Source organism: Lissotriton helveticus, chromosome 4_1, assembly GCF_964261635.1.
Source record: "Lissotriton helveticus chromosome 4_1, aLisHel1.1, whole genome shotgun sequence".
Classification (NCBI taxonomy): Eukaryota; Metazoa; Chordata; class Amphibia; order Caudata; family Salamandridae; genus Lissotriton; species Lissotriton helveticus.
Window position 1 is genome coordinate 1,390,454,551 of NC_136063.1, and position 27,796 is coordinate 1,390,482,346.

Here is a 27,796-nt window from a genome sequence, read left to right on the forward strand (position 1 = left end):
TATTGGGTAAGGGAGATTTGTTGTTGATAAAATTATCGCCTTCCCAAGAAACTGACACTAAAACTTGCGGGACAGCAGTCACAGTCATTCAGTTGTACCACTTACTGCGACCATGACAACATCCCTGCTTAGCAAAGCGCTGTGAATGAGTCCTCTCACATCAATCGTCAATTGCTTTAAGAATTGAGCTCAAAGAAGATTCTAATTTCTGCCTCCTCGCCTTCTGAACCAAACCACAGACTATATATCTGCCAACACTCTGAAAGGATCCATGTAAATGTATGAATAAAATATGACGGCATGCAGGCTTTCAACAACACTCAACTCACAGGCAAGGAAATATCATTAACACCTGCGCAGCAACAGAGGCTTGTGAGGCAACTAGATGCACCAGCAACACTCAGACAAGAGGCCCTTAAGATAAGAATTTACATGTGATTTTCTTTGAAAGCAAGGAAACTACAGAACCCCATCACAAAAAAATGGTGCAAGCAGAAGCTAATGTGAGTATACTGTGAAAACCAACAGAGGTGTGATACTGTAAGGTAGCAGAACTTCGATGCCAGAAGTGAATGAGTAGCAAATGTCAGTGCAAGCAAAAGATACATAATGGTAGCTCATTCCTAAAAAATAGCATTCTAAGTACACCACGAGGAAACAATAGCGATGGACAAGGGGTGTGGCACATCCCATAAAATTACACCAGTGTCCTGATAGGGACTTTAGTCACCAGAAAACACAACAAGCATTTGCAATGCAATAGGTCTCGCATTAGGAAAGTGTGAGCTATTGGTATTGTAAATGACAATTTTTTAAAATATGTGTTGGAATTGAAAATATATAAATTAATAGCATTGTTATTCACAAAGCCAATATCTTACACTTTCCTAATGCGAGTCCTATTGGCTATGGCAATGCTTGTTGGTAGCAAGCAAGGACAGTGCTGTTGTGATGCTGAGTGATGATGTGGTTGGGTTGAGTGATGTGGTGGTGTCCATGAGTGATGTGGTGGTGTCCATGAGTGATGTGGTGGTGTCCATGAGTGATGTGCTGGTGTCCCTGAGTGATGTGGTGGTGTCCCTGAGGGATTTGGTGGTGTCCCTGAGTGATTTGGTGGTGTCCCTGAGTGCTGTGGTGGTGTCTGTGAGTGATGTGGTGGTGTCCCTGAGTGATGTGGTGGTGTCCCTGAGTGATGTGGTGGTGTCCCTGAGTGATGTGGTGGTGTCCCTGAGTGATGTGGTGGTGTCCCTGAGTGATGTGGGCCCCCTGAGTGATGCCCCCAAGTGATGTGGTGGTGCCCCCGAGTGATGTGGTGGTGCCCCTGAGTGATGTGATGGTGTCCCCGAGTGATGTGATGGTGTCCCAGAGTGATGTGGTGGTGTCCCAGAGTGATGTGGTGGTGTCCCAGAGTGATGTGGTGGTGTCCCAGAGTGATGTGGTGGTGTCCCAGAGTGATGTGGTGGTGTCCCAGAGTGATGTGGTGGTGTCCCAGAGTGATGTGGTGGTGTCCCAGAGTGATGTGGTGGTGTCCCAGAGTGATGTGTTGGTGTCCCAGAGTGATGTGGTGGTGTCCCAGAGTGATGTGGTGGTGTCCCAGAGTGATGTGGTGGTGTCCTAGAGTGATATGGTGGTGTCCCTGAGTGATGTGATGGTGTTGTGAGGCGTGCAGCAGTGTGAGGCGTTTGCTACAAGCGACAAGGGTAATTAAAGCGACTGACCAGTTGTGGCGCCTGCCGTGTCTCACGTATTCTAGTTATCAAAACTCCATTCACGACGGTGCCACAGAAGGGAGGAATAGCCTGAAACCCCCCAATAGGACCTAGGTCCTTAGGTACGATTTAACATGGGATCTGTGCACACGTCAATTATTATAAAGTACAGTATTGAAAATCAAATCATCAACATATAATACCAAGTCAATAACATAGAAGAAATCTTGATTGCTGTAATCTTCAGTTCAGATTTTATTTTGCAACGCCCAGCCAACACGTGTTTCGTCAGGGTGGTATACCCACGACTTCGTCAGGGCTCTAAAATGTACAATGGCTACATGTTACATACATGTACCTACACCATATACATTCCAAACTTATTTGCGTCACAATCTAGTGACTACCGATTGGTATAAGTCTACAAAACAACCAACTTAAAGAGAGGGGTGTGTTACAGAAAAGTTTCAAACAACCTGGCCTAAAGATACCAGATCACCCAAAGTGACATACGTTCACAGCATCTATTACAACGCTGCCATATATTTTAATAATTGTATGCATGGAATACATTGAACAATCGGTGGACACGTTCTCCAACGCAATCACCAAATCTTGTCCGTGACCCAGTGGACACCCAAGTAAGAAGAGCCTCTTAGAGAGGAAAGCACACTAGAGAATAGTCTAAAAAGCGATAATAAAATTATAGCACAGCCGTGCTTCTTACCCAAATGGGCAGTGGTGTTTCTGTATATGATGCGAGATATCTACGCTGCAGGGGATATCAATATACAGACTAGATGAGTACTTAGTCTATGCATTACATGTGATACAGACAACTAAAGTTATGTCAAAAGGGGCCTGAGGAGAGTGCCTCACCTCTCCGCCGGTTGTACTTCCGTCCCGGCTGTCGGGTTCAGACTGAGTAAAATTACTGCATATATCCAGCAGTTCACGCTCTGTTTGTTATCCTTATATTTTAAGGCTCTGGGGAAGGAGAAGAATGTAACCACTGTTCCCCTAAAAGCTCCGTATATGGTATTATATACCACCCATCATATTATATTGTCCTACTGATATATCAAGGCTGCAATTATATATTCATGCAAGCCCTTATCAGGTAAAATTCATATAAATACTATTTCTACAGGCACCCCATCTATGAAGGCCTTATTCATCTATGTTAAAATCTCATTTAAACACAGGTATGAAAAAGAATCACATACTATCCTACTGCACATTTTCGGCCATAATAGGCGTTCAATGTGCCCTTATGCTGTACGCTAAATCAGTTATTCCATTAGCCGCAATCTTAGCGCCTTTCAATTTCACGCTGCCTCGATAGTAACAGTGACCGTTTCACCCCTTAACAACTATTATAAAAACAAAATACCCCCTTACCCATTCGTGTGGACACGGATAATATCCAGAAACCAGACGCCGCAGCTCCAGTACCGCTGTCGGCTCGCGTCTTCGTGTGTGAATGCGGAAGTGCATTCCACACGTCCTATTATCAGAAACGGAGGCTGGTGCCCTCACCTCCGACCGGAAGAGGCAGAATTGGCCCACCGGAAGAGGATAAACGCTATAACCCGATGACATATAAATATCTCCTCGCAGTGCTAAACAATTGAATCTTTACTGTGTATAAATGTTGCAAATTCAATTAATTTGGTGATTGCTTCATAGTGCATGTTCTTGGTGATTACTTCATAGTGCATGTTCTTTCAAACTTAATAAATTGTTACCATTCTTAAATTCATTTATCGTCATAGCACACTAACTAGGTTTACAAATGGCTTCAATATGTTGACCAACGAGAGTTGTTCAAGACCACTGCTTATATGGGTTTCAACCAAAGCAGGCCAGTCTGAAAATTAATGAAAATTAAAAGAAGAGAAATTGATGTACCATTAGGAGACATAAATGGTCACATGAAGTGAGAAAGGAAAGGTGATATCATAACTGACACGACATACTTCAGTGCAATGCATAGTTTGGCCCCATGCATTATCGGTGTGACATCCTCACGCTGTTATTAACCAATATTTTGTTGTTACACATCTCTTATATAGACAGTATGTGCCAAATACATTACTGGGTAGACAAACATTATCACAATTGGTGGATGTTACAATCTCCACTTGGTCGCAAACATCTTTTTTGTTCTATCCAGAATCTGGGAGATATCTCTACTGTGTGTGTCTTTTTAATCACCCAGAAAAAATTGCAGTTCACGATCTGAGTTCAAGCCCTGTTGCACTGCATCTAAGCGCATTATCCAAGTTGCCTCTGCTCTGCGCAATGCTAGCTCTCTGTTGCCTCCCCTCTTATCTGGCGCTACCATTTGTATTCCAAAGAAGCTGAACTGTTTATAAGGCCCCTGTTTTACGCAAGACATAGCATGTATTGCCATGGGGTATCGCGCATCTCCCTGTTTTAATGCCCTAGCGTGTTCACTTATGCGGTCCTTCAAGCAGCGAATAGTACTCCCAACATATTGTTTCATGCATCTGCAAGTCACAATATAGATCACAAATTTAGTCAGGCAGTTTATGGTTTGCCTAATGCCATATCTTTTCCCATTTGGACCATAGAACTCTGTGGTGTTATCTAATGCCCATTTGCACACTCCACAGGTGCCACACTTATGGAAGCCCATAGTGTGTCTTGATAACCAATTAGGGTTTTTCACTGTGGTTGGCACAGTTGGACTCAAAATGTTCCTCAATGTGTTCCCTCTCCTGTAAGTAATCATGGGTCTTTTTGGCGTAAATTCATCCAATGACTTGTCTGCCCTTAGACATGCCAGTGTTTATGCATCAATTTGCTAACCAAAGCCGCTTGCTGGTTAAAACTTGTAATCAGTCTCACTGGTTGGCTCATGGTGGGGCTTGCAGTTTTATCCATCAGTGTCTCCCTTCGTGTCACTCGTTGTATACGTGTAGAGGCTGCCTCTAGGATGTTACGTGGGTAGCCTCTGGCTGTGAATCTTTCTTTCATACTGTCTAAATTACAAAGAAAATCTTTTTCAATGCTGCAGTTACGCCTGGCCCTAGTGAATTCTCCAAATGGGATGGCTCTAATCTGGTGATCTGGGTGTGCACTTGAGGCATGAAGTACCGAAGTGCAGGCTGTAGTTTTCCGGTATAGTCTGCTGTACAGCGAGTTGTCTTCCACAAATATCTCCACATCTAAGAAGACAATACTTCTCCTGCTCCAAGTGTGTGTTAATTGCACACCCAGTGTATTTGTATTTTTTTTTTTTTAAACCTTTATTTAACAGTCTGGTACATCACATTACATGCAGATTGGTCACTTACATTCAAGTTACAGTTCCTCTATCTTCTGGCAGGTGAAGTTGTACCTCACAGCGGGCATGACACGGATGGCCTAGCGTTATACCTAATACAGTTTACAATGTACAGTGTATATCGGACCTTATCCTACAAAGGGCGAGTGCATCAGCAAAACAAGAAATCGCAACTCAACATATGTCGCAATCTTCAGCACAGTGTCTTGCAACCTGGTCATATTATTCAGCAGCACTCCCAGTGGCACATCCATTACTATAATTACAGAGAGTGATATCAGCATTAAATCCGCTATAGGCCATTATAGAGTACCTGGCTATCAGTGTATACGTCACATCAGGGTGTCAAAGGCTAGTGTTCGCGAGTCAACCCCGTGCATCATCAGTATGTATTCCCATAGCAGTGTTCCACTCACACCCTATCATCCTGACTATCGCTTTCTGACTCTCCCTGTTGTGTCGCCTTAGCCAACCAGTATATTTGCAACGGATTCCAAATGTCTTTTGGCCTACAGCGTACATGTGTATTTGTATTTAAATAAGCAAAGAACTCTTGTAGTTGTAGTTCTGTGCCTGACCATAACAACAAACAGTCATCAATAAAACGACCCCAGTATACAATAAATTCACTGTATCTATTACCTCTTTCACTCCGTATCCATTTTGCCTCAAAATATCCCATGAACAGGTTTGCCAGCGATGGAGCAAATTTAGACCCCATCGCGACCCCCCTTATCTGTTTGTACCATTTGTTCTCAAACATGAAACAGTTGTTATTCAATATCAATTCAATCATTTGAATGAGCATTCTGCTGTGTTTCCATTGCCCTGCAGGCTTTTTCCCAAAATACAATTTTATGGCCGTCATACCCAGTTTGAGATCAATATTGGTGTACAGTGACACTACATCTAAAGACGCTAGAATAATGTCATTGTCCCAGGTGATGTCTGCAAGCAAACTTAAAATATGCTTGGTGTCCCTGATGTATGCGGGGAGGCTTTGCACCATCGGTTGCAAGAATAGGTCCACATACTCAGCCATCCTTTCAGATGGTCCCCCAATACTAGATACGATGGGCCTCCCTGGTGGAAATGGGAGATTCTTATGTACCTTTGGCAACGTATATAATACGGGATATCTGGGTTTATAGACTTTTAAATAATGGTATTCATCACTGTTCAAAAGGCCCTCCTCGTACCATTGTTTTAGATGCGTATTAAAAAGTGTTGTGAGTGTGTTAGTGGGGTTTGCTCGTAAGTGCTCATAACAAGTGGTGTCCCTTAATTGGCTCAGGATTTCATTGTCATACTCTGCCTTGTTCATAATGACAATGTTGCCCCCCTTGTCGGCTTCCTTTATGATGATCGAGTTGTCTTCCGCTAGCTTAACTAGAGCTTTCCTCTCCCCATATGTCAAATTGTCCTTTGTAGACCCTTTGCTGAATCTCATATTTAAAGCATGTTTATCTATATCCCTTTCTACTAGCTTTGTGGAACGTATCTATTGTATTGCCCCCAGTCAGTTTTGGTATCCACTTAGACCTAGATTTCAAGCCACTGGAAATATTCACATTACAATCTACATCCAAATCCGCTAATAAAGTGCTAAGTTCATTAGGTGACATTTCTTGCTCTGTGATTGACAATAACAATTGGGTATCCATGACATCTTGTATCGTTAACCCATCCAACACATTACACGTAGGGATTGCCTTTACACTTTTATTACATGTTGTTTTGTTTAGAAATGTTTTCTTCAATTTGAGATTTCTTACAAATTTGAACACATCTATTTTTGATTTACACACATCACCAATTTCTTTTGGACAGAATCCCAAGCCCTTTTTTAGTAACGAGGTCATGTTATCTGTCAGAACCAAAGAGGACAGATTAATGATCTCAACACCTTGTACTGGCTCGCTTATCACATTCTCTTGTCTCCTGATCTCAGATTGCGTTTGTATTCGTTTGACACCTGCTCTCTTGCCTCTCCTAACTTGTTTGCCACTTGTACTCCTGCTTTAGGCTGTATTTTATTGCTTTTTTTAATCCTCTGCATCTCTTTAGAGAATGAATTACCTGCCATGGTGGGACGGCTGGCGCTTGCTCCGCTATCTACTTCCCTATCACTGGACAGAGGGGCACTGATTGATGTAGAGCTGGATGAAACCGAATTAGGGCATTGTGTAGCGAATTTATTGGCGCTCTTCTCTCCTGTAGCTAACTCATCATACTTGCGGGCGAGGGTGAACACCCTTCCCTCCCTATAGTCTATTTCGTCCCGCTTGAGTTTCCTAGCCTTACGTTGCTTGATATCCTCTTGATGTTTTGAAAGCACATCAGCAAGGATCGCATAGTTTTTATCAGCTGCCTCCGGCATATTCAGATCTTTTATTTCCCCTTCTAGTTTACTGATTTCTAGCTGGTATGCTGCTACTTTACGGTCCGCGTTGTCTATAAGGATCCCCATTAGTGTTTTTGAATTGAGGGTAAGGGAATCCTCCCATAGCTTTAATAAGTCCTCATCCAGCTCATCGTAAGTTGGGAAGGTCTGGGCCCGTAGTCCCCTCGGAATTCTATCCAGCCTCATGTATTGTCTTAAAGTGATTCCGTCCCACCATTTACTATTCTCATTTTTCTTCAGTTTTTCCAATCTAATGAATTTGTCTCTTAACCCCTCACTCTTGGTCTGGCTTGTGTTTTGAACACTAGCAGCTACAGTATCTCCTTTGGCTAAGTTTTGGAATAGCTCCGTGCAGTGTGAGGCGTGCAGCAGTGTGTGGCGTGCGCAGTGTGTGGCGTGCAGCAGTGTGCGGCATGCGGCAGTGTGAGTAATGCGGCAGTGTGAGTAATGCAGCAGTGTGAGTAATGCAGCAGTGTAAGGCGTGCAGCAGTGTGAGTAATGCAGCAGTGTAAGGCGTGCAGCATAGTGAGACGGGCAGCAGTGTGAGGCGGGCGGCAGTGTGAGGCGGGCGGCAGTGTGAGGCGGGCGGCAGTGTGAGGCGTGCGGCAGTGTGAGGCGTGCAGCAGTATGAGTAATGCAGCAGTGTGCAGCGTGCAGTAGTGTGAGGCGTGCAGCAGTGCGAGGCGTGCAGCAGTGCGAGGCGTGCAGCAGTGCGCGGCGTGCAGCAGTTCGTGGCGTGCAGCAGTTCGTGGCGTGCAGAAGTTCGTGGCGTGCAGCAGTGTGTGGCATGCAGCAGTGTGTGGCGTGCAGCAGTGCGTGTCATGCAGCAGTGTGAGGTGTGCAGCAGTGTGAGGCGTGCAGCAATGTGAGGTGTGCAGCGTGCACCAGTGTGAGGCGTGCAGCAGTGTGAGGCGTGCAGCAGTGTGTGGCGTGCAGCAGTGTGAGGCGTGCAGCAGTGTGAGGCGTGCAGCAGTGTGAGGCGTGCAGTGGCGTGCAGCAGTGTGAGGCATGCAGCAGTGTGAGGCATGCAGCAGTGTGAGGCATGCAGCAGTGTGCAACAATGTGTGGCGTGCAGCAGTGTGAGGCGTGCAGGAGTGTGAGGCATGCAGCAGTGTGAGGCGTGCAGCAGTGTGTGGCATGCAGCAGTGTGAGGCGTGCAGCAGTGTGAGGCGTGCAGCGGCGTGCAGCAGTGTGAGGCATGCAGCAGAGTGAGGCGTGCAGCAGTGTGCAACAATGTGTGGCGTGCAGCAGTGTGTGGTGTGCAGCAGTGTGTGGCGTGCAGCAGTGTGTGGCGTGCAGCAGTGTGTGGCGTGCAGCAGTGTGTGGCGTGCAGCAGTGTGTGGCGTGCAGCAGTGTGTGGCGTGCAGCAGTGTGTGGCGTGCAGCAGTGTGTGGCGTACAACAGTGTGTGGCGTACAACAGTGTGTGGCGTGCAGCAGTGTGTGGCGTGCAGCAGTGTGAGGAGTGCAGCAGTGTGAGGCGTGCAGCAGTGTGTGGCGTGCAGCAGTGTGAGGCGTGCAGCAGTGTGAGGCGTGCAGCGGCGTGCAGCAGTGTGAGGCATGCAGCAGTGTGAGGCGTGCAGCAGTGTGCAACAATGTGTGGCGTGCAGCGTGCACCAGTGTGAGGCGTGCAGCAGTGTGAGGAGTGCAGCAGTGTGAGGCGTGCAGCAGTGTGTGGCGTGCAGCAGTGTGTGGCGTGCAGCAGTGTGAGGCGTGCAGCAGTGTGAGGCGTGCAGCAGTGTGAGGCGTGCAGCGGCGTGCAGCAGTGTGAGGCATGCAGCAGTGTGAGGCGTGCAGCAGTGTGCAACAATGTGTGGCGTGCAGCAGTGTGAGGCGTGCAGGAGTGTGAGGCATGCAGCAGTGTGAGGCGTGCAGCAGTGTGTGGCGTGCAGCAGTGTGTGGCGTGCAGCAGTGTGAGGCGTGCAGCAGTGTGAGGCGTGCAGCGGCGTGCAGCAGTGTGAGGCATGCAGCAGAGTGAGGCGTGCAGCAGTGTGCAACAATGTGTGGCGTGCAGCAGTGTGTGGTGTGCAGCAGTGTGTGGCGTGCAGCAGTGTGTGGCGTGCAGCAGTGTGTGGCGTGCAGCAGTGTGTGGCGTGCAGCAGTGTGTGGCGTACAACAGTGTGTGGCGTACAACAGTGTGTGGCGTACAACAGTGTGTGGCAGGCAGCAGTGTGAGGCGTGCAGCAGTGTGAAGCGTGCAGCAGTGCGAGGCGTGCAGCAGTGTGTGGCGTGCAGCAGTGTGATTCAGAGGATTTTTGCATTATGATCATGAGAAACACCAGAATTGTGAATTGTCCGCTGTCATCTGTATAGGGTTAAAGGTGGGTCAATTGCTACCAGGTCAGGAGCAGGGCAAGGATTACTAGGACGTCGGTGCACACCTAAAGCCATAGCTTTGTGTGTATTCATTAATGTTCCCAAGGACAATTCACTTAGATGCAAAAATCCTAGAATAACAAATGAGGTGTGGAAATATCGTAAACGATCAGATAATTTAAGGGGATCTTGGAGGAAGGTTTTTCTGTTCGTGGTACATTAATTTCAATGTGGCGGAAAAAGGTAAAATTTGCAAATGCCCATTTCCGCCATACGAAACGGAGAAGTTCTTACTTAAACACGTGAAGTTAAGAATCAGCAGGTGCAATCTTGCTCCATCCTTACAATTGTTTCGTATTTCGAGTTGAACAGTAGCACATGACACTTTGTTACATTCTACATAAAGTGGCAAAGTAGCTTCCCACTAGAGCTGTGTCATAAAAAAGTAAAGAGGGTGAAAAATGGCTGCGTACCAAGAACTCCTAACTGGAGGAAACAAGCTCACCTTCTTGCGCCTCGTCTGAATGTCACTGCACTCCAAAGAACATGACTGGGCTTCCACCGCCAGCCCGAAAACGGGAAGTTCAGGAGTGTTAGGCCTCTCGTGGGGCGGGACTTCCGCCCCACGACAGGCGTGACGGGAGCAGTATTGACGCGGGGCTCCCATGCCACAGGGAGAGCCCCGCGTGTGCCAGCAGACGTAAGGAGGAGCATAAGTGGCGGCTGAGGCCGCCGATGCAACTGCGGGGCTCCCCTGAGTGAGGGAAGCCCCGCGTGTGCCTTGTGATGCGACAGAGTGACGGAGCCTGTAGCAGCGCAGCGAGGAAAGAGCCCGATGAGTGGGGGTGGTGGGGTGCATGTGTGTGTGCGCGCGTGTGTGTGGCTGTGTGTGGCTGTGAGTGTGTGTAGCTGTGTGTGTATGTGTGTGTGTGTGGGGCTGTGTGTGGGGCTGTGTGTGTGTGTGCGCGCGATTGCGAGAGGCTGACTTGCCTCGGAAGTGGGACAGGAGATGTGCACGGCGCGGACCTGTTACTGCGCGCACACATGCTGAAATCGCCGACGGCCCTGCGCGTGCCCATACCTTGTCCCAGTTCCGGAGCAAGTGGATAACAATAGAGGATTCGCTGGCTGCTTACACCAGCTCAACCTAAAAATTGACTAGAACATAAATATAAAACACAAAAAAAGTGTACGAGGTTGGCCAAACGAAACACCATTTGTAAATAAGCAGCGCTCTGCACGATAACAAAAATAAATATGCAAAGCGAGGGTACCACACACCAAAAACAGGCAGTACTGCACCACATTCCCAAAACTAACAACAGCAACAGGAAAGCATGCACCCCAGATAACGGTGGTGAGCAAGAAAAGGTTACAGCACATCAGAAAACTATGAGGAGACATTAGAGCGAGGTTGCATTACAGCAGGGCTTCAAGTGGGATGAAAAAACTGGAGGGTCTCAAAGGGGCGTGGCCAATGTAATTAAGGGCATGGCTTAAAACATGTAAGCTAAGAATCTGTGCTTAGCGTAGTGTGCTGTCCAACTTGTTTTTTGCTGTTTCTGTCATTGCATCTAGATATATGATACAACAAGTAACATCATACATACAAGTAACATCATACCTACAACAAGTCAGGACTATTGGCTTTGTCAATGATTGTTAATTGCATAAGATAAATAAGCAGCAACTATGGCTTGTATATAATATTGAAGAAGGTTCCACTTAAAGCCCTGGTGACACCACGACAATGTTGCTGCTCCTAAGTTTCAAAAAGAGAAGGGTAATCCAGAGAAAAAATTACTCTTTAAAGTATTTCCCTTCCCCTACAACGCTCACCTGTCGTGCCGTAACTTCTTCACTTATGAGAAGTGAGCAGTGTGAGCACGCACATCATGTGCCTGCTGTCACTGCAGTCTGGAAAAAAACGGACCGTCTATGCCCCGGCACAAAACAGAGCCCCATAGAGATCCTTTTCGAGGCCCCCTTTAAAAAACTGCCAGTGCTCAGACTTGGTGAGACCCGGCCCACTTAAAGACCTGCATTACAGTAAACTGCAGTCGTACTTCAGGACACCAAGACCCCAGACAACCTCTGTGTGACATTAGGTCAGTGTACTCCAGAAGCTGCAGTAGTGCAGTTGAGCAATGTACAGCATGACAAATGCAGCCACGCACCAGGCGCAAATGACAGCACAGAGAGCTGCTGACAGACACGAAGGATCAATTACACTTCAAAAATGCATAGATGCCTAACAAGACAGCATCTCGATTTTAAGCCGCCTTCAGACTTTAGAGTCTTCTAAAACAGCAGCTACCACAAATGTTGAGAAATTGTTCCAAAATTGGAGCAAGAATCTTTAAAGTGGACCTGCAATCCCTATTACAATGCCATCCCTACTGCCACCACCCCAGCGTTATTGAGCGCACCCTCTCCAACAAGGGGCCTCTTTGCATTAAGACAGAGGGGCATTGAGGACAGGAGGTACTGTAGAAGCTAAGCTAATACAAAGAATATCCTGGCTCAGACTATGCGGAGAAGAAAGGAGACCAGTGCTTTAACCGCATGCGTGTGGCGGTTATTTTTGCGCTACGCAGCTTTTTTCCAAAAGCCGCGTTACATGATGAGCTGAGCTCGTCATCAGCGTGCGAGCGGCATGACTCATGACGAGCTCAGCTCGTCATGCGCGCCGAAGGGGTTAAAAGGGCTGGTACTCACTGGTACTGAGTACCAGGTCTTTCGATGTTTTTTGCCGTCAGTACCGACACTTCTCTGTAGCCAGGGAGAGTACCGGTACACTGATCCAGGCACGGCAGGCTCAGGTTAGGTTTCTCCTCCAGTGCAGGGCAGAGGCCGCTCTGCTTCAGAAGAGCTTGTAATTAACTCGGCTGAAGTAGCCTTTTGCAGAGTTGCTGGTGAAGATTCCAGCAGCGCCCATTTGAATGTCCCCAAACTGCAGGGGGCTCAGAGGGCTTGTGTCATGGTGTGATTAACAGGACAGGGTCTCTATACAGACCCTGCACTGTCAATCATGTGCGCAGCGACCATTGGGGTGAAAGTGCCATCATGACTTTCATTTTCAAAGTAAAAAAAAATCTTTATTTCGGCCACACGGACCTAAAAGCACATCAAATAAAACAATACATTGTAGCCGAAATATAAACACATCATATAAAAATGACTACGTTTTGGTTATTAAAAACACTATAAATATATATTCATATCGGCATTTTTAAGTTAACTCCCCCAAGCCAACTCCACCTTCTTGAACAGAGTTATGCAATAACCCATACAGTACATATTTTCTATGTTAGGTGCTCAGTGAGCAGCAATAAAAGTACATGTAAACAGGGAACTGTTTCGTTCGTAATTTAAAAACACCTGATTAATACAATTTGTAAACATTTATCTGTACCTAGTCAAATAACTAAAAATCTATAGATAAAACACCCTAGCAATAATTAATTTGCAGAAGGGATAGGGATGCGCTAGAGTGATTACATGTAATCATAATTGTAGGGAGAGCGGTACATAGCATATTGTGTCTAGTAAATAGTATTGGACTGGGAATAACCTATGGATTCTTTCTTTAAAATAGCACTGCTGGTGCACCACATGGAGTACAAAAACCGCTGGATGGAAAACACAATAGGTGTCTCAGAGTCGTACTTAACCCCTTCCATGCTCAGCTCGTCATCAGCGTTACCTACCGTGTGCTGATGACGAGCTGAGCTTGTCATGTAACGCGGTAATTCGAAAAATGCCGCATACCGCGGGAAAAATGGCCGCACGCATGCGGTTAAAAAGCTTTAAAATCTCTAGGCAATGTCTAGTCACCATATTCCTACACAATTGTAGCAACCACCAAGACCATGGCTTCCTATAGGCGGGCAGAAGAAAATTACATGCATGTCAGTTTCTTCTACGTGCTCACATCCTGGACAATCTAGATTACGGGAACCCAACCACTTATTGGTAAAAGTTCGAAGCGGGAGCACCCCATGTCTAAATTGGAGGAAAAGCTTCTTCGCTTTAAGGGGTTGAATGTAATTTAGCGCAGGCTCTAGCCTATATTGCTGTTTTACTTCCATAAACCTGGAAGTTAAACACCCAAGCTTCGCCCCCGCCATAGCTGGCCCAGTTTGTATTCTCTGTAACTCTCGAGGAGTGCCTTTCTTGGGGTCTTAAGACAAATTTCTTCTGCTGAAGTCCACATGTATACCCTCCCCTGGGCCTGACATGTATTCCTAATATACACGAGCCAGGGGAGTTTCCCCGCACCTTCCAGATTCATAACATCCTTCAGCTCATCTTTATATGGGGCTAATTCAGGAGTACTCCAGAGGCATCGCCAGTATACGAGAGGTCTGGAGGAACTTACGTCTGCTATGGGACTGATCCCTAGGCCCATCCTAAGTGGTGTTAGAGGGGAACTAGTGGGAAGACCCAACAATTGCCTCGCAAATTAATTCTCTGTCAATACCAAGAGGATAGATGGACAATGGCCCCATAGTTCTGCTCCATATAAGGCAGCCCCCCTTAACTGTACCTCATAAACTTCTGCTGCAGGGCCTAACACTTTGCGCGCACAGCTCTTGTAAACCTTTATAATGTATAATGCCCCTCGTAGACGGGGCCAGTTTTAGGCTTGCTTTCTTTATTTGTGTCACCCATTCCATCTTTTCAGTTAATGGGATCCCTAAATACTCAAAAAAAGACACTCTCTCTAAGGCCCTTCCATCTAGTCGGGGAATTGGGCAATTACTGGTATTTGCGTTAAAAGCCATGTACTTGGTTTTGTAAATTGATCTCCAATCCACAACATCTGCAAAAGGCACTAAATACGTCAAGAGCCCTTTGTATGTCCATAGGTGATTTTGAAAGCAAGAGTGTATTGTCTGCAAACATAAGTGCAGGCATTTTGCGGTTCGCTAGCCTAGGGGCATCAATGTCTTTACCAGCCAACAGGGACTCTATTAGGCCATTAATAAAGAGAGAGGAAAGAGTTGGGCCAAGACACATCCTTGGCGTACCCCTTTCTCTACAGGGAAAGGGGCCAAGAGTTCACCATTTTTACCATACCTTATTCATACATAGTTATCTTGATGAAGAGTGTCATCTGAGGAACAAGACTGTGATAGGAGGGTCCAAGGGGATATTTACCGACCTAGCACAGCTACATCCCCCAAACAAGACAATTTAGCAAGACACAGAGTAGCTGTGGGTCACGAAGAGACAAACTGTCGATTAACTATGTGCCTGACATAAAGAGAATGTTGGATATAAACACATATTTAGAAAATATACGTGAAAAAAATGTGTCAAAAGGGTACTTTCTATGTGTGAAAAAATACCTATCAGTTCTCGACCGGAAACGCCCTTGTCATCATCTGGGATCCTTCACACCAAGAAGGGTAGATGTTACGACCATTTCAAAAGAGAATTTTCTCTTATTTGAACAATGTGTGTCCCAGTGAATTGAAAAGTATATGGGCGTGTGGTGACAACTGTTAAGCAGTGCGTGAATTTAAGTGAAAAAAAGGAATAAAGTGCCATAAAAGACTAAAATTGGAGAGAAAAGAGGGAAAATAGTTTAATTGGTACCTCTCTACTTCCAAACCAATAAAAACCAGTGCGATATAGTAGTTTAAACAAATAGCTACTATGTGTATTAACAGGTCAACATGTTTCTGCAGACTAATAGACCCTAGTAGGTGTCCGCTGCTTTCATCAGGACCAGATGTCGCTACTGCTCATAAAAGTGGTGAATAAAAAATGGTGTATAAAAGATATCACCTGGGTGTCCGAGGTGTAGTCATTCTCCTTGCTAATTGGCAGGAGAGAAAAGCTCCACCTCACCTTCCCGAGACGGCCCAGAGGGACGCCCGGAGTACCGACAGTCAGAGTGGTTCTCTATTTTACCTGCGCCGCAGCCAGGTGAGGTGGAGCTTTTCTCTCCTGCCAATTAGCAAGGAGAATGACTACACCTAGGATACCCAGGTGATATCTTTTATACACCATTTTTTATTCACCACTTTTATGAGCAGTAGCGACATCTGGTCCTGATGAAAGCAGCGGACACCTACTAGGGTCTAATAGTCAGCAGAAACATGTTGACCTGTTAATACACATAGTAGCTATTTGTTTAAACTACTATATCGCACTGGTTTTTATTGGTTTGGAAGTAGAGAGGTACCAATCACACTATTTTTCCTCTTTTCTCTCCAATTTTAGTCTTTTCTGGCACTTTATTCCTTTTTTTCACTTAAATTCACGCACTGCTTAACAGTTACCCTTCTTGGTGTGAAGGATCCCAGATGATGACAAGGGCGTTTCCGGTCGAGAACTGATGGGTATTTTTTCACACAATAGAAAGTACCCTTTTGTCACATTTTTTTCACGTATATTTTCTAAACATGTGTTTATATCCAACATTCTCTTTATGTCAGGCACATATTTAATCGACAGTTTGTCTCTTCGTGACCCACAGCTACTCTGTGTCTTGCTAGAGTTTCATCTGATAACAAAGATACTCTGGGACTCCCATGACTTTCATTTTGTATAATGAGTTAATCTGTTTTTTTGACAAACGCATTTCTCATGTGTTTTAATATGTGCTGCAACTGGTACAGAAGTCACTATGTATGATAATATTTTGCCCTTAGCCCCACCCCTAGCCCCTCCCGCACCTGTATTTGAATGAGTACCTGCACTTATTGTTCCCCATTTAAAGCACTGAAGGAGACTTATGGGCATTTACTACTAAAAGAGTAATAACCATGAATAATAGTAATTTGTAATGCATTGTATTCCAGGCCTGGTCTGCGAGTACTGCAACAAGTTGACACTCTTTCACTGTGGCTAGGTAATTCCAATGTATTGCCATTCTCCAATCCTATCATGTTAAATCTAAACATTTATATGCAATGTGTAAAGAAAAAATTTGAAATTTTACGAATGGAATTTGAGGATAATGTACTAAATACGGCCTCGAAATTGTTTCTCAAACACAAAAGTGGTTGTCTGAGGTAAATGTTTCTCTTCCCTTGTGAAAGGTGGCCCGTAACTTGGGCTTTTGGTTTTACACATCTCCCACAGGGTCTTGGTGCAGCCCCCTGCCTGTGCCTAAACTTCCATTAACCTTGGAACCACAAGTAGCAGAAAAGTCCAACACAGTGACAATGATGTGGTTAGACACTCTTTCTTTCAATTATTTTACCTTCAAACAGGTGCATCAGTTTAAACATGCATTACCGTTGGTGCTGATAGCCACTGTAAGCAGATAAAGTATGCGGTTTCTCATCAAATCACTCATCTTAGTGTCCCTCATATCTGTAAAAGGACCAGGTGAACCCCTAGTACTGAACAGGAAGTGAACCAAGGCAATTACTAGTGAGAACAATTGTAATGTATTAACTGCTATAATAAAAATTACATATAAAATAGTGTTCTTTGTTTATGCTGTGTGAGGTCATTCAATGTCCGTCAACAGAAGTACAGGTTGAAAAGCTAGTAATGGGTTGTGTCTCACAGAAACAGTACCAAAATACATTTGCAGACAAGAACATTTTATATCCTCAGACTAATCAGCTGTCCTATATGAAAAATACTTTATAATGTGACTATTCCATCTAATAATGCTATTATAACAGAGCTAGAAATTCTGATGTGCACTATCTGCAATAAGGTGCACATCCTGTTTCCATCAGCAGTCTGGAAATTGAGAGAGAGCTGGCTAAAGAGGCGAATAGGTAAGTAATCTTGTTGCACTATTCAAACCACCTTTACAGATTGACTTTGTATACAGGCTGCATAAACCTAAAGAGGGATTGCAGTATTAGCAACAAACTGAGCCAGAGAACAACCCTGCCCCTGCTTCAGGGTCACACGCTCCGATTGCTAACTAAATGTTAGGTGTATCTGATTCTGCTTGAAGGGAGATAATTCAGTGGGCTGACGAACATATGTCCATAAACATGCAGGGCAAAGGCTTTAATCCTCATTGGGCCAAATCCAGTCTTTCATTCTGAGGGTGTCACGAAAAGGAATACCACTAAGTTGCACAACAGTAATGCCGATCATTTTAGGGGAAAGGGACAGTTCAGATAGTGGTGTGCACTATGTTGTGAGTGGTAATTATGATTTCTTAGTTGGGGCAAGAAGAAGCAATGGGGAGAACCAGTGAGCTCTGGAGGGGAACTAGGGTGTGATCTTTGGTCGTCCTTGCTCCTGGGCATTGAGTCTTGCAGAGTTATAAATAGAAAATCCTACTACAGACTGGTTTCTGAAAATCCATATTCCTACTACATTAAGTACTGACAGTTTGTGTTGTTTCTTGCTGGTGTTTTAACGTCCTCAATTTAGACGGGGTGGGGAATGTATTCATTTCCAATACAAAAATTACAGTCAAAAAGGAACACATTTAACAAATAGATGAAGGACAGATATATTACTGTGGTGCAGGAATTTTAAATTCTAGAGGCTTCACTGCCATCTGGCTCTGGAAACAAATGTACACCATGTCAGCTGACCCTAGATTAAGACCAAAGACAACTGCCTAACAAGATGGTACCAGACTGCAACAAATGATCTAAATAAATGTCCTTGCTGCTAAGGAAGGAAGAGTGTAACCCAAATGGCAAACTGTAATTTTGCCTCGGAAAATCCTTACACAGGAGCCTTTGCGAAGGCTAAAGATTCGTGAACTTTGACACAACCTTTCCCAGACAAGCACTTCCTGGGTGCAACACTAGGAGCCACAGTAAGACTATGAAACAGTACCAAATGCATGCTTTGTAGTGTGTGGCTACTGGTGAACACCAAGCGGTGTAGCAATGTTATTATGTACCCTAATGCAAGAAAGGAAGCTGGGCCCCTCATCAAAACATGGGGTGCCAAGGATCCCGGAAATGTCCTTATGTTCTCCAAAGCACTGTCTGCTTGCTACTTCATAAATCGGGCCAAATGTAACAGAGCAATTCTACAGTAGTGATGTTTTCCACATAAATTATGAATTTACAGCACGTCACATAATCCACCATCCGTTGCATAATTTGAGAATCTAAGCAAAAACACGAATGTCTAACTCAAACAGATCAAAAGTTACTAAGAGCAGCAGTGCACTGGCTGCTGAGCAGTGGCCGTCCATTTGGGCAGGTTAACTGGCCCTCTATGTACTATTACTATGAGAAGATGTGAAACCGTATAGAGGCGAAACATGTATGAATATGTGTTACAACAACAAACTAGCTACACAATACTTACAATATAATTGAACTTTTGTTGCACCATAATTTAGAAAATCATATTTCTTTCAATGAGTTGCATTATACCAAGGCCCCATAACAGGCATCGAGGCGCATGCAACAGAATCGCCTCTAAATCAAGCCATCACCTGTAATATGTCACGCACTGCTATTATGGCCGTTGAACTCCAGCTATAACAATTGTACGTGCTGAGCTGGGCCCTGGCTTTCATTAGTGGGACGAACTACTACAATTCCTTCATTCCCTGAGAGCCAGGCTCAGGTCAGGCCCCCAAGGAACAAGCAGGCGCAATGCAGTCAGCCCCATTCATATGCTGAACGGGCCAATTCGTGTGCAAATGAGATTAACTTTAGGCAGCGCACAGTTGCGCGCGCGCGCGCCGATTGGCCACCTTGGAATACGGGCCCGGTCTCGTTCAAAGAGGTCTGCAGGCCGGCGAACGTCACGCACGCGGACAATTAACGACGGCGTACGTGCGCCCATCAGAAACAGCGTCATTTGTAAGGAAACGAAAGCGGCGCCTCGGTCTCCACAAGACTGACCCACGCGCCCAATAATACCCAGCAGCCCCTGCTGTCTGTCGCGAGCCCCTCCCTGGAGCTGGGTGAGACAGGGAGGGGGTAACGGCGCGCACAGTCGCAGCAAGCTCCATGCGGAAATTCTGAGTTATCCAGGGGAGGGAGTGTTTGACTGCATCTTCCACGCGCCACGGAAACTTGTTCGGCCCGCGTTGTAATGCGCCACAAATCAATTAGGCAAAGGCGGGCTGGTAAATGGCTTCGCTCTGCAGGTGAAAATAAGGAGCTGCACCGGGAGCGCAGCTGTCAGCTGAGAAAGTCAATAATTTCCATCGAACTGATCGCAACTTTTCAAAATGGATGTCTTCTTACTGCAAGGCACTTCGGTTCTCTGCACGTCATAATCAGGGTTGGATTGGGATCAAAAATAGGCCCGGATATGTGAACAAAAATGTGGCCCCACATTTGCGGATTGCGCATTTTCGCTTATCACTGCTTCAGTGTTATTATAAAAAGAAGGGGGAAGTTCTCTAAAAGAGACATGTTTTCTTAACTTACCTAAGATAAAAAAAATTGCATATGTTGCCATGACTCTTTGTGCAAGGATTAGTTCACATTTACAATGGTGAACCACATGAATATAAGTAAGGCCACTTCTCCTCAGGCCCCATACTCCTGCTCAATCAACATTCATTAATGGCTGGCCTAGCTAAAGACCAGGAATGATACCTCAGCCCATTGGCTAAAGGGAGATAATAGAGGCCCATCTATCAATCAATCAATCATAACACTTGTATAGCGCGCGCGCTACTCACCCGGCAGGGTCTCGAGGCGCTTGGGGTAAGGGGTCTGCTATTGCTCGAACAGCCAGGTCTTGAGTTGTCTCCTGAAGGCGAGATGGTCCTGGGTCAGCCGATGATGGATGGGGAGGGAGTTCCATGTCTTGGCCGCCAGGTAGGAGAAGGATCTGCCACCAGCGGTGGCTCTTCGGATGCGGGTACGGCGGCGAAGGCGAGGCTTGTTGAGCGTAGCTGGCGGGTGGGCGTGTAGAAGGTAAGGCGGTCGTTGAGGTACTTGGGTCCTAGGTTGTGGAGAGATTTGTGTGCATGGGTGAGGAGCCTGAACGTGATCCTCTTGCTGACGGGGAGCCAGTGCAGGTCCTTCAGGTGGCCGGAGATGTGGCTGCGTCGGGGGATGTTCAGGATGAGACGGGCGGAGGCGTTCTGGATGCGTTGGAGTCTTTTCTGTATCTTGGCTGTGGTTCAGGCGTAGAGGGCGTTTCCGTAGTCCAGTCGGCTGGTGATGCGTGCCTGGGTGACCGTCTTCCTGGTCTCGGTTGGGATCCAGCGGAAGATCTTGCGGAGCATGCGTAGGGTGTTGAAGCACGATGAGGAGACGGCGTTGACTTGTCTGGTCATCGAGAGGGAGGAGTCCAGGATGAAGCCCAGGTTGCGTGCGTGGTCCGTTGGTTTGGGTGTGCTGCCCAGGGCTGGGGGCCACCAGGAGTCGTCCCAGGCAGAGGGTGATGATCCAAGGATGAGGACTTCCGTTTTGTCTGAGTTCAGTTTCAACCAAATAGTTTCTTTCAAAGAACAAAATCTGTACTGAGTAAATTGTTTAAATGAGCTTCTTCAATCAATAACGCTCTATTGAATCAATCAATTTTAGCAAAAAACAATTTTCAACACATTAATTTTTGTCGAAAAACCTGACACAAACCAAAGTATTATTCGAAACAGTTCGGAGTTTAATGTTTCACTCCATTAAAACTCAATAATTGAATATATACACATTTTTCATTTATATACAATTCGGACTAACGGTAAAAAGAAGAGCAGTCAGCTTCTAAAAGAAGTGCAGAAAAAAGGAGAAGAAATAGTGATTGTGATAAGAAGGGTGCAAGCCTCAAAAGAAAATTAGTGACAAGTGAAATAGAAATTCGGATTTGATTTATGCTGTACTCAGAATCCAGCTAGTTATTTTCTAAATAGGCCACAGATAGTTGTTATTATCTCCACTCATTTATACAGTCACAGGTGACATGTATAATGGTTTCCAGCGTGGTCCTATTTGTATAGCTTAAAGAAAGGCGTCGACGTTTCGACCCGTCTTTTGGTGCGTGGGCAAGTTGGAGCCTCGACCTGCGGGTCTTCCTCAGGACGGATGTTGCACATGCGTTTTTACCGTAGACTTCACACAACAGTATCCTAAGTTAAAATTCATAAAAAGATTGGTGGTCAGGATTTTTGATAGTGTATATGGATTTTAACTTTCCATAACCGATATATTTCTTACCCAATGATTATTTATGGGCTGCCTCCATCATCCTATTTCGAATATGGACGAAAGATGTAATTCAATCGTAGAGACCCACCTGTAATTAATGAGGCATGGGTGGTCTATTACTAAATTTTGCATGTAAATCAACTTATGGTAACATATTTACCTAGTTTATCTAATGCTGCCTAACATAAAACTAGGAGTGCTTACCCTGAACTGGGTGGTACGGCGTCTGAGTTGGTTGTCCAGACCTTGATGGTTAAAATTCAAGCAGAACGTCCCTGGACACTATATAGGAGACAACAAAATAAGGGGTGTATTGAATTTCTAAAGTCCCCCACTGTAACAACCGTGTGGACACTATACGTTAGTGAATTCGTGCATACCTTCTGTGTCAGGCGTTGTGCATATCAAGTGTCAGCCAGTTGGAATTTTGCAATTGTTCCAAAACAGTTCCTGATTGAATAAGTTACCAGGCGCTGAAAAAGATCGTACGCAGTAGTTCAGTATAGTGAAAGGGACGTTTAAGTCGTGTGCGATAAGGGATGGCGAGTCGTAAAGTAAGCCTACCTCTCTGACTCGCGTCTGTTGCCGCAGAAAATGCCGACCTGCCGTGTCAAGTTCAGGCGCGACGTGATGGCGTCACAAACACGTGTTGTTTTGAAGCCTTTCAATAGAAAGGGACAAAAGACTGCCCAAAGGTGATATTCAGTCCCACATGGATGATTAAATTAATTAAATTAATTTAACAAATTCATGTGGAATACACGGTCAGCCAGTATTCAAGATAGACACTTGTTTGTTGATCTCTTCATACTCATTGAGTCCCCGCTTGATTGTGTCGAAGAAATGTATAAAGCGACACTCTCGAACACTTAGAATTTGGCTAAAGTCTCCCCCCCTAGGGTTCGGGGACACCTTTTCTAGGATACACCAGGTCAAGCTATCTGGGGCATGGTCAAATCTCATAAAGTGTTCAACTAACGGTGCTCCTTGGGTTTTGCATTTTATCCGGCTGATGTGTTGTAATATCCGACATTTGGCTTTTTGGATCGTTTGCCCGATATATACAAAACCACATGGGCACGTGATGGCATAAATAACGCCAGAGGAGTTGCAGTTACTATGATCCCGCATCACATGTGTGTGGTTGTTATATTTAAACTCTTTGGTTTCTTGAGTAAGCGGACATACCTTGCAGTTACCGCATTTTACGTGTCCTCTTATTGGTGGAATTCCCCACAGTACTGTTTGGCTAGGTTGACTTGCTGTAGGGAGGAGAGCCCTTACCACATAGTCCCTTATATTTTTAGCCTTTTTAAAGGCATGCAAGGGCGGGGGAGCATTCCCTATTTCATCTGCAATCATGTGCCAATGCTGGTTTATTATCTTTTTAATTTTGTTGCTCTTGGTTGAGTACGTGGTTACGCAAACCAGTTTTTCATCAGTGGCCTTTTTCTTTGATGTACCTAAAAGGTGCTCTCTGTGATTGTGCCACGCTCGTTTTCGTGCCTGCTTCAGGAGCCTAATGGGGTACCCTCTGTCATGGAGTCTTTCTAGCAGGCATGAAGATTCATTGAAAAAATCTTCTTTTTTTGAACAATTCCTCCGCAACCTCAGGAATTGACCAAATGGAAGGTTATCTCTGAGGTTGCGGGGGTGGTGGCTCGTATAGCGGAGTAGGGTGTTTCTCTCACTGCTTTTTCGATAAAGACCAGTGTATAGTATTCCTGATTCAGCATTGATCGTTATGTCCAAAAAACTTATTTTCTGTTTATCGAATTCTACAGTGAATTTTATGTCATCAGATACTGTGTTCAACCACTGGTGGAAAGAAGTTAATTGCTCTGAGGTGCCATTCCAGATAATCAAGACGTCGTCTATATATCGACGCCATAACCCTATGTGATGGTAATATGGGTTACTTACATTGAGTATATGTCTATGTTCGAAGGCATCCATGAAAATTATTGCTAGATTGGGGGCAAAACTAGCCCCCATCGCTACTCCCTTCGTCTGGACATAAAATTTCCCCAGAAACGAAAAATAGTTCTTTGTCATGGCCAGAGTAAGAAGTTCTATAATGAACTCCGTTGGTACGAAAGTGGGTGCAGGACGTGAGTTAAGCACTGTTTCAATTACAGTCAGAGCTAGATCTTGCGGGATGTTTGTATATAATGATTGGATGTCCATTGTGGCCAGCAGATTTTCATTAGGATCATGGGCACGGCCATCCAATAATTGTATTGTTTGTAGTGTGTCCTTTAAGTATGTCGCAGTATTTTCAGCCAAAGGTTTTAAAAAGGTGTCGATATATTTACACAGGGGCTCGAGTAGAGAACCACAACCAGAAATTATTGGTCTGCCCGGCGGGTTCTGCATTCTTTTTCTAACCCTCTTGTTGGGTTAGAGTTAGGTTTTCTAAACAAACATGAATTTGAATATTTAAATAATCGCAACCCTAGAATGCCTACCATATATACCCTCCCAAAAATCCATAAAAGAATGCAGAACCCGCCGGGCAGACCAATAATTTCTGGTTGTGGTTCTCTACTCGAGCCCCTGTGTAAATATATCGACACCTTTTTAAAACCTTTGGCTGAAAATACTGCGACATACTTAAAGGACACACTACAAACAATACAATTATTGGATGGCCGTGCCCATGATCCTAATGAAAATCTGCTGGCCACAATGGACATCCAATCATTATATACAAACATCCCGCAAGATCTAGCTCTGACTGTAATTGAAACAGTGCTTAACTCACGTCCTGCACCCACTTTCGTACCAACGGAGTTCATTATAGAACTTCTTACTCTGGCCATGACAAAGAACTATTTTTCGTTTCTGGGGAAATTTTATGTCCAGACGAAGGGAGTAGCGATGGGGGCTAGTTTTGCCCCCAATCTAGCAATAATTTTCATGGATGCCTTCGAACATAGACATATACTCAATGTAAGTAACCCATATTACCATCACATAGGGTTATGGCGTCGATATATAGACGACGTCTTGATTATCTGGAATGGCACCTCAGAGCAATTAACTTCTTTCCACCAGTGGTTGAACACAGTATCTGATGACATAAAATTCACTGTAGAATTCGATAAACAGAAAATAAGTTTTTTGGACATAACGATCAATGCTGAATCAGGAATACTATACACTGGTCTTTATCGAAAAAGCAGTGAGAGAAACACCCTACTCCGCTATACGAGCCACCACCCCCGCAACCTCAGAGATAACCTTCCATTTGGTCAATTCCTGAGGTTGCGGAGGAATTGTTCAAAAAAAGAAGATTTTTTCAATGAATCTTCATGCCTGCTAGAAAGACTCCATGACAGAGGGTACCCCATTAGGCTCCTGAAGCAGGCACGAAAACGAGCGTGGCACAATCACAGAGAGCACCTTTTAGGTACATCAAAGAAAAAGGCCACTGATGAAAAACTGGTTTGCGTAACCACGTACTCAACCAAGAGCAACAAAATTAAAAAGATAATAAACCAGCATTGGCACATGATTGCAGATGAAATAGGGAATGCTCCCCCGCCCTTGCATGCCTTTAAAAAGGCTAAAAATATAAGGGACTATGTGGTAAGGGCTCTCCTCCCTACAGCAAGTCAACCTAGCCAAACAGTACTGTGGGGAATTCCACCAACAAGAGGACACGTAAAATGCGGTAACTGCAAGGTATGTCCGCTTACTCAAGAAACCAAAGAGTTTAAATATAACAACCACACACATGTGATGCGGGATCATAGTAACTGCAACTCCTCTGGCGTTATTTATGCCATCACGTGCCCATGTGGTTTTGTATATATCGGGCAAACGATCCAAAAAGCCAAATGTCGGATATTACAACACATCAGCCGGATAAAATGCAAAACCCAAGGAGCACCGTTAGTTGAACACTTTATGAGATTTGACCATGCCCCAGATAGCTTGACCTGGTGTATCCTAGAAAAGGTGTCCCCGAACCCTAGGGGGGGAGACTTTAGCCAAATTCTAAGTGTTCGAGAGTGTCGCTTTATACATTTCTTCGACACAATCAAGCGGGGACTCAATGAGTATGAAGAGATCAACAAACAAGTGTCTATCTTGAATACTGGCTGACCGTGTATTCCACATGAATTTGTTAAATTAATTTAATTAATTTAATCATCCATGTGGGACTGAATATCACCTTTGGGCAGTCTTTTGTCCCTTTCTATTGAAAGGCTTCAAAACAACACGTGTTTGTGACGCCATCACGTCGCGCCTGAACTTGACACGGCAGGTCGGCATTTTCTGCGGCAACAGACGCGAGTCAGAGAGGTAGGCTTACTTTACGACTCGCCATCCCTTATCGCACACGACTTAAACGTCCCTTTCACTATACTGAACTACTGCGTACGATCTTTTTCAGCGCCTGGTAACTTATTCAATCAGGAACTGTTTTGGAACAATTGCAAAATTCCAACTGGCTGACACTTGATATGCACAACGCCTGACACAGAAGGTATGCACGAATTCACTAACGTATAGTGTCCACACGGTTGTTACAGTGGGGGACTTTAGAAATTCAATACACCCCTTATTTTGTTGTCTCCTATATAGTGTCCAGGGACGTTCTGCTTGAATTTTAACCATCAAGGTCTGGACAACCAACTCAGACGCCGTACCACCCAGTTCAGGGTAAGCACTCCTAGTTTTATGTTAGGCAGCATTAGATAAACTAGGTAAATATGTTACCATAAGTTGATTTACATGCAAAATTTAGTAATAGACCACCCATGCCTCATTAATTACAGGTGGGTCTCTACGATTGAATTACATCTTTCGTCCATATTCGAAATAGGATGATGGAGGCAGCCCATAAATAATCATTGGGTAAGAAATATATCGGTTATGGAAAGTTAAAATCCATATACACTATCAAAAATCCTGACCACCAATCTTTTTATGAATTTTAACTTAGGATACTGTTGTGTGAAGTCTACGGTAAAAACGCATGTGCAACATCCGTCCTGAGGAAGACCCGCAGGTCGAGGCTCCAACTTGCCCACGCACCAAAAGACGGGTCGAAACGTCGACGCCTTTCTTTAAGCTATACAAATAGGACCACGCTGGAAACCATTATACATGTCACCTGTGACTGTATAAATGAGTGGAGATAATAACAACTATCTGTGGCCTATTTAGAAAATAACTAGCTGGATTCTGAGTACAGCATAAATCAAATCCGAATTTCTATTTCACTTGTCACTAATTTTCTTTTGAGGCTTGCACCCTTCTTATCACAATCACTATTTCTTCTCCTTTTTTCTGCACTTCTTTTAGAAGCTGACTGCTCTTCTTTTTACCGTTAGTCCGAATTGTATATAAATGAAAAATGTGTATATATTCAATTATTGAGTTTTAATGGAGTGAAACATTAAACTCCGAACTGTTTCGAATAATACTTTGGTTTGTGTCAGGTTTTTCGACAAAAATTAATGTGTTGAAAATTGTTTTTTGCTAAAATTGATTGATTCAATAGAGCGTTATTGATTGAAGAAGCTCATTTAAACAATTTACTCAGTACAGATTTTGTTCTTTGAAAGAAACTATTTGGTTGGGACCATTGTTTTTCTATATAACGTTTCACCCAGGTCCTTGAACCTTATTGGGTTACCCCATTCCAGTAATGAGTTCAGTTTCAGGCGGCTGTTCTTCATCCACTCGGCTACTTCTTTCATCCCTTCGTGTAGGTTGGTTCTGGCGGTGGCAGGGTCGTTGGTGAGGGAGAGGATCAGCTGGGTGTCGTCGGCGTAGGAGATGATGTTGAGGTTGTGCTGGCGTGCGATGGCTGCGAGAGGTCTCATGTAGATGTTGAAGAGGGTGGGGCTGAGTGATGATCCTTGCGGTACGCCGCAGATGACTTCGGTGGCCTCGGATCGGAACGGGGGGAGGCGCACTCTCCGAGTTCTGCCGGTGAGGAATGAGATGATCCACTACAGTGCCTTCTCT

General features: G+C 44.8%; 1 protein-coding gene across 1 annotated transcript in view; it reads right to left on the minus strand.

The window, feature by feature from the left end:
• Positions 1–27,796, minus strand: part of CDKAL1 (CDKAL1 threonylcarbamoyladenosine tRNA methylthiotransferase) — a 2,471,408-nt gene that overhangs the window by 935,941 nt on the left and 1,507,671 nt on the right. The window lies entirely within an intron of this gene.